An 8,054-nucleotide genomic window follows, 5' to 3' on the forward strand; every position below is an offset into this window, starting at 1 on the left:
CCCCCACCGGGATATGACGCCAGATCCAGAAGGCCACACAGGCCATGACCAACCAACATAACAACCCCCCCCCCTCAGCTTACGGGTTGTGCCCAGCCTTTAACCTTGCCTTTCTCTCCCTTACACAAAAACCATGCTTGTCCCAGCTCCCTTCCCCTACCCCTCCCACACTACTGCTTTCACTTGTATACTTGCCCTTCCCCCCTACCCTCTCTGCTCTCACATAGCTGTGTATATTTCAACACAGTCTGCTTTTACCGGTTCTCACGGTCTCTTCGCTTGCAGATTTCTTATATTTTTTCTTCTACCCTGAAGATGGAGGCGATACGTTCCTCCGAATAACACCACATATACACGGTGCCAAATCCCAGAAGACTGCTTTCTTCATAGTCACCGCCATGAAAGCCTCAAATCTTACGATATAGATGTAATTTGTTTTTTATCATATACAATTTTTATTTCAGATTTAGGATTATTATTTCTAGCTGTATACTGAATGTAGTGGGTTTTGTTAAAATTTATAGAAAGTTGATTTACTCTGAACCATTCATTTATACTGTGAAAAGCATTGTTTGTGTTTACACAGAGATCATCATAGTTTTAACTTTTAACTACCAAACTAGTATGGGCCACACCATAGCTCAAGCGGTTAGTCGCTGGCTTCCCACCACGGTGGCCCGGGTTCGATGAGGCCTTATAAAATAATTTTCCCTTCTAGTAATATCAATGGCTGTAGCAGAATTTCCTTGAACTCTGGTGGGAAAATTTACCGTACTTTTTAAATTATAAGTTCTCAATAAGGTATCTAACTTGATTTTCTTATCACTATCAAGAAGGTAATTTATATTAATATCCCCACAAGTAATATATTCTTGTGTTGAGGTATATAGATTTCTAAGTATTGTATCTAGTTTTGTTATTAATGTATCAATGTTTCCAGTTGGAGCTCTATATATTGTAATTATACAAGTCTGTTGGAGCTCAGGTTTAACTTAACGGCACATACTTCAAAATCTTTTTCTTTATAATACTTTTTAGGTCTATTTACAAAATTCAAGCTTGTGCGTAGATAGATGCGTACTCCTCCTTTTTCATACAAGGTTCTACAGTAGAGTGCTCCTAGTTTATAAGAATCTATGTTTAACTGTTGTAATTCCAAGAAATTCATATGATCTGAAAAAATATAATATGTGGGGGGAGTCTGGATGTAGATGACTTAATAGCTCATTTGTTTTCCCCCTTAAACCTCTAATGTTCTGATGGAAAATATTAAAGAATTTGATATCATTTTCTTTTTTGGTTACTCAGTTTAAGAAAATATTTCTTTTCAGAGCACCTTTATTTACCATAAAAAATCCTTATTTTTTGCACCTGGTAGTTTTTTGAGTCTATTGAATTTGGGTACTGGTTCATTCTTTTGCTCTGTAGTTTTTACTCAGTCATTCATAGCTGGACACTTGTTAATTTGTAGATTTACATTATAATTTTCAGATTCCTTCCAGAGCAAGCAAATTGTGGTCAAATTTTTATTAGATTTGTCACACAAGTTGCTGCTATATGTTTAAGTATTTCTTCTTTTCCTCTCTTGTTCAGATGCATACTTTGTCTTGTAAAGAAGTGTCTATTTAAGTCACAGTTCATTACTGTGACATGTTCATGACATTTCATGATTTTCAACAGTTTCCTATCAAAGGTATTTATCTCAATATTTATGCAAGACCAATATGTCAGGTCGTGTCTATGTGGTACACCTAACAGAATAACATTTGTATGAGTATTATTACTTACAAAGTTTACAATGTGTCTTAGTTCCATTTTAGAATTTTATTTATTTATAATTTAATTTATAATTTTATTTATTTTGTACAGTTGTACTTGGTTTGAGAATTTCTTCATTCATTGCTTCAGTTGATTTAATAACCTCATTGCGGTTTGATAAAATTTCAAAACAATTACTTGTTCATACATATGTTTCCTCATGGGCTTTTACTTTATCTCTTACCTTCTTTTGTTGATTTGTTTGTGTTTGGATCCAGTTTTTTTCACTTGGATCCATTTCCATAATTTCATATGGCACTTCTATTAGCACTAGACAACGCGTCCGCAATGCCCAGCTCTTACTTCAAAATTTCTATAATTTTTAAGGTAGATTCCAATTCCATTGCGATCTTACTCACTTCCAACTTTAATCCTACACAACACTGACATTGTAATTCCGAGCGTTTCATTATTTCTGTAGTAATTCTACATGAAGAACACAGACTGAGGACAAGGATAAGATGGGCAGGGCATGTAGCACATATAGACATGATAAATGCATACAAAATTTGAACTGGAAAACCTGTGGGGGGAAAATCCTAGGCATAGATAACAGGACAATATTAAAACAAATTTTACAGAAACAGGGATTAAGAATGTGAACTGGATTCATTTGGCTCAGGGTACACTCAACTACTGGACTCTTGCAAACATGGCAATGAACCTTCAAAGCACATTAAAGATGACAAATTTTTCGATTAGCTAAGCAACCTTTACCTTCTGATGAGGAACTCTGCTCCTTGGAGTTGTTTCCATTTCAGAATTTTGCACAACCACCATGTTTGTATTCTTTACAGTAACATAAAGAAAAAAGGTTTTTCACCTGTTCAATTAAACAGGATGTTGTGGAGATATATTCCTCTGCTTTAATTGGCATCACACTGTGAAGACATATGGGGAAGTGGAGGTACAGCTCCAGGCACTCTTTACTTGTGTAGATGAGTGGTAGGTTTCATTTCCCAGCTACTTACCACATGGGATGGAGTCCCTGATGTCCAGTGGATAGGGAGTTGGGTGGAAGAGGAGGAGGGAGATGTGCAGGCATACACGTGCGTGCACATGCACACACATGTATGCATGCTAAAAGTGAAAGGATAAGACTGGAAATTGACAGATGGTGAAAACACTTGCATGTCTGGAATTTCTGTTTTGATTTCAGTATGTATGTTCTACACTGCAACCAATTCTTTGGTACTATATGAGATTTAAAAGCAACACTGGCAGCCATCACAAAACAGATAATGAACACATCAGCCCAAAAGTATTTCAAGACATTTATTTCTGCTTTAATTTTCCAGTCTCTGAATTTGAAATGTTGTAGGTCAAGAAGGCAGCCAGCATTTTGAAGGGTGCGATTCGGCAGATCCAAAAATGTGTCAGTGCATAAGACATCCAATGAAAGTAACTTACCAGACAAACTATTTAACAGGACTTTCATCACCAAAAGCTCAAATTAAAGAAAAAGAAATATTATAAGGCACCTTCCTACAAAATACTCTCTTACAAGCCACAGTAAAATTATAAGAGAGGAAGAGGGAACATGAGAAATACGAGTCTCATCCACAAAGTAAGTTTCCCTGGGGCCGTTTACAGAAACAAAACATAATTTCATGGAAATATTTATTGCAACAGATACAGCAAGTGTTCAGCTATTTTTCAACATAATCGCCACCGGAACTGAGACATTTGTCATACCGTGGGACCAACTTTTGAATACCTGTGTTGTAGAAGTCTGCCGCCTGGGATTGGAACCACTGTGTGACAACGATCTCCGCCTCTCTGTCATTCTCTCAGGACAGGAATTTCTTGAGGTGTAGGAAAAGCTGGAAATCACTGGGAGCGAGGTCCGGGCTGTAGGGAGGATGATTACAAACCTCCCAGCTGAACTCCTGCAGACCTGCTGTCCATCGAGCCGTGTGCGGCCTAGCGTTATCATGCAGGAAGACAATACTGGCACAAAGCATACTGTGCTGCTTGTTCTGAATGGCCCGTCACAATTTCTGCAGTGTTTCACAGTAACGCTCAGCTCTCACCTCTGGTCAGGAAGTCGACGTGGAGAGTCCCAGAATACCGTACACATCACTTTCCACGCCGACAACGTCTGCTTGAATTTTGTCTTACAGGGAGATCCACTGTGACGTCAATGCCTTGACTGCTGCTTGGTTTCTGGGGTAATGTCTGCAATCCACATTTCATCACCTGTGATGATCCGGTCCAGAAACTCGTCGCCGTAATCATGGTACCGCTGCAGAAAGGTCAATGCTGACTCCATGCGCTTTTGTGTTCTGGTGTCAGTTGCTTCGGCACCCACCTGGCACACAATTTCCTGAACAACAGGTGCTCCGTGACAGTTTCGTGCAACAAGGAGCGGAAAATCTGCGGGACATGACTGCTGAGTTCCGTAATTGTGACACAACGATTCTCCATAATGCTTTCCCGTACGAGCTCCACAAGGTCGTCTGTAATGATGGATGGCCGCACACTGCGCTTCTCATCATGCACACTTTGTCGACCTGCTGAAAATTGTCTGCACCAGCGACGTACCATCTGCTTGCTCATGACGTTAGGCCCATAGACCCGGCACAGCTGGCGATGAATTTTGATCGGTGCTATGCTCTGTGCATTGAAAAACTTTATCACTGAAAGCATTTCACAGTCAGCGGGAGTTAGAATAAGAGCCTCCATCTTCAACAGCTGCAACGATGCTACTGTGGGAACGCGGGAAATTCCGTTAGTGCATGCACCATGCTACATCATTGCTCTATCACGTACGCGCAGCGGCTTCACGCAATATAAGGTTTGCTAGCTGTGAGATGAGTGGGAAACTTACTTTGTGGACGTGCTACGTATACAGACACCTCCATAAACCAAGATTACCAACATGTTCAAGGTATAATGATCTGAGCTAGTATAAATGGCACTACAAAATAGTATGTCTTTACATTCTTGGTCACCCTATACTCTTTAACTAAATGCCTGAACTTGGGTTCGATCCCAGGTCTCGTCAAGTGGGATTTGTGGTGGACAAAGTGGCACTGGGGCAGGTTTTCTCTGAGTACTTCGGTTTCCCCTGCCAATCTTCATTTCACCAATTGCTCCACAATCACCCTCACCTATCATCTGAGGCTGGTACAATAGGCCAGAAGTGGCCGCAGTACAAGGGACTTAGTCTCACCCCACTAGCAATAAAAAAAAATGCCTGAACTTGAAGATCTGTAGAATAGTGCTCTCAATAATTTGTAGTTGTGTTCTGAACAAAAGAATAGGAAAGAAAGCAGTCTTCTGGGATTTGGCACCATGTATATGTGGTGTTAACCGACGTTGTCTCAGCAAGTCATGGAAGCCTCTCATCTGTTCTCTTAAAAGCCCCCCTGGGATATGCCGCCAGATCCAGAAGGCTACACAGGCCATGACTGACTAACATAACAACCCCCCCCCCAGCTTAAGGGTTAGTGCCCAGCCTTTAACCTTGCCTTTCTCTCCCCCAACACAAAACCCTGCCTCTGTCCCAGCTCCTTTCTCCCTCCCCCCCTCCCACTCCACTGATTTCACATGCAGACTTGCCCTTCCCCCTTTCCTTCGCTGCTCTCACACAGCTGTGTATATTTCCAACACCAGTCTGCTTTTACCAGTTCTCACAGTCTCTTTGCTTGCGGATTTCTTATATTTTTCCTTCTACCCTGAAGATGGAGGCGATACGTTCCTCCGAAACATCGGTTAACACCACATATACACGGTGCCAAATCCCAGAAGACTGCTTTCTTCATAGTCACCACCGTGAAAGCCTCAAATCTTACAAAAGAACAGGAGATGTAATGTTGTACTTAAAATGCATGGAATGCTTCCAACAGTAGAAGGCATCTGATTTTTATGAACTACAATCTGAATTGTGTTCCTGCTGAAATAAACATATAAATATAGTACAGTTGATAGTGCTATTCAGAACTAGGAACACATATGTAAGATTTGAGGTTTTCACAGCGGTCACTATGAAGAATGTCGTCTTCTGAGATGTGGCACCATGCAGAACTTGTTCATCATAGGAACATATATTTTACAGAGAAAATTAGTGTGCTAGCATGGACCTCCTGCTAAAGGGGCCAAACATAACACTACATATAAGAATCTAACCAACATGTAAGAAAAAACCAGTAGTGATTTTACAACTTGTCACAAAAGTATCTCCCATCATGCAACCAGAATGTTTAAAAAGTACAACATACAGCACACTACACACAATTTTCATTTGCAATCATGAGCAATTTACATAACAATTAGTCACTTTAAAATGATACACAATGTAAAATACAAATCCAAAGTTGAAAAGAGCCATCCATACTCGTCACATAATGACACTTCTTACTTCCAATCAGAACTTATTTGCACTGCACACTTACTTTTTCAGTGTAGAACTTGAGGTTCTCACAACGGTGGTTATGTGAAGCTGTGTTCTATGCTATAACTCCATGTAGTCCACTGAAAGTCAGCAGATGTTTCAGAGGTAACTCCGCCTCTACCTTCAAGATCGACCTTCAACGTTTCAACGGACTGCATGCCGTTAAGTCCCAGAAGACACAGCTCATACTTTTACAACTATGCGTAATAAAGGACAAAGTGGAGCATCTTGAAGGAAGCCAGCACCGTACTCTAACCTGCATTGAATGCTTATACACATACAAATCTCGGACTATATACCCGATCAGATACCTACAGGAACATCATCGGTGTCCATCGGAGTGTTCCTTACACCATGCAAACTCATACATAATGGACTCAAAGGAAATGAGCATATCTTAATTCCGCATACTTCTAAGGCTCGACAGTGTTATCATCACAGCAGACATCTTGCAACGTCTTGAAAAGCAAACAGGCAACATCGGCATATATACCCCACCCGCTAAAAAGTACCATCAATCAAAGACTGCGATGTAATAAGCAAAATACTTGGAGTTAATTCACTGGGAGGTTTACGCTAGAAAACATACAAAAAGATTGACTATGAAAATTACATCATAAACAAATCTACAATGATGATTTAAGAAAGACTTTTTTTTAAGCATTTAAAGCGCAGTTATAAATACATTAACCACCTGATTTAACGCTAGAAAGCTCAGCATTTTGACCAAAGAATATATTTACTTGCTTCATTTGATTCTCAGAATTAACGTTGATTATTGCCCTAAACAGTACTAACCGAATATCTGTTGTAATGACCCAGAGTATTTTCTGTGGTGTAGGAGCAAATAACTAACTGCAGTATTGCCACGGTTTGGCAATTCCTGGCCCCGCCTGCGTGTAGCAAACCTCAACTAGGACGGATGAATGTAACATTCTTATCAGATAATTATTTTAACTATAAACGCCTAAGGGTGCAGTCGCAAGCTTGCATCGTTCAAAACTGGCAACAGGTTAGGGCAATACATTACTACCAGCCAATACTGTTTCAAGGCGGACAGCACAAAGCGTTGATCCGAGGCATCCGAGGATAGTTAAATGACTAACGGACTGCGACTATATCCATCGATCTCCATGGAATTTTAATCATTCTTCAGAAACTGATAGTTGTTCACAATAGCTCGCCACGGGTCCCTGCCCTGAACCAAATGAATCGAATACTCATTTTCCTATCTTACTTCCTCCAGAGCCATTTTAATCTTTTCCTGCCAGTCAGGGTTTCCAAATGATGTCTTTCCTACAACATGTCTCATATTTGCTACAACGAAATATGACACTATGCTATGAAACAATTTTGTGTGCAAATACATCATATCCGTGTAGGTTCATTTCTATGGATTATTTATGATGCTGCCAGTATCTAGTAAATTAAGTAGCGTTAAATGGTAGGATGATACATGAATTGGAAAAGTAATAATATAATATATTATTATATCATATATTCATATAATATATATTATATTATTATATAATATATATTATTATATTATATTTATATATATAATAATATATCCATGTAATCTTCTGACAATTTCTATATCCAATGTTTATGTACCTGAATGGACCGATGAATGATAATAAAGAGTAAATAAATAGAGTTACAACCCGGACACCTGCATGGAGGGACTTGGACAACCACTAAAACCTGATAAGACAGCCTCTGTCCTGACCGAGATTCGAACAGAACACCTTCTAAATTCGAATTTTGAATGTTACCGCCGTTACCACTACGCCAGAAACAGGGGGTGGAATCTTGAATAGGGGAAAGGGCAACACGGTAA

General features: G+C 39.7%; 1 protein-coding gene across 1 annotated transcript in view; it reads right to left on the reverse strand.

Moving 5' to 3' along the window:
- The window catches only part of LOC111870399 (zinc finger protein 26), a gene marked incomplete in the record, with an annotated part of 30,851 nt that extends 27,593 nt beyond the window's left edge, over positions 1 to 3,258 (reverse strand). Inside the window, 1 exon segment of the mRNA XM_033753833.1 lies at positions 3,234 to 3,258.
- Between the last annotated feature and the right edge of the window lie 4,796 nt (positions 3,259 to 8,054).

Source organism: Cryptotermes secundus, unplaced genomic scaffold (genome assembly GCF_002891405.2).
Source record: "Cryptotermes secundus unplaced genomic scaffold, Csec_1.0 scaffold1114, whole genome shotgun sequence".
In the NCBI taxonomy this organism is placed as follows: domain Eukaryota; kingdom Metazoa; phylum Arthropoda; class Insecta; order Blattodea; family Kalotermitidae; genus Cryptotermes; species Cryptotermes secundus.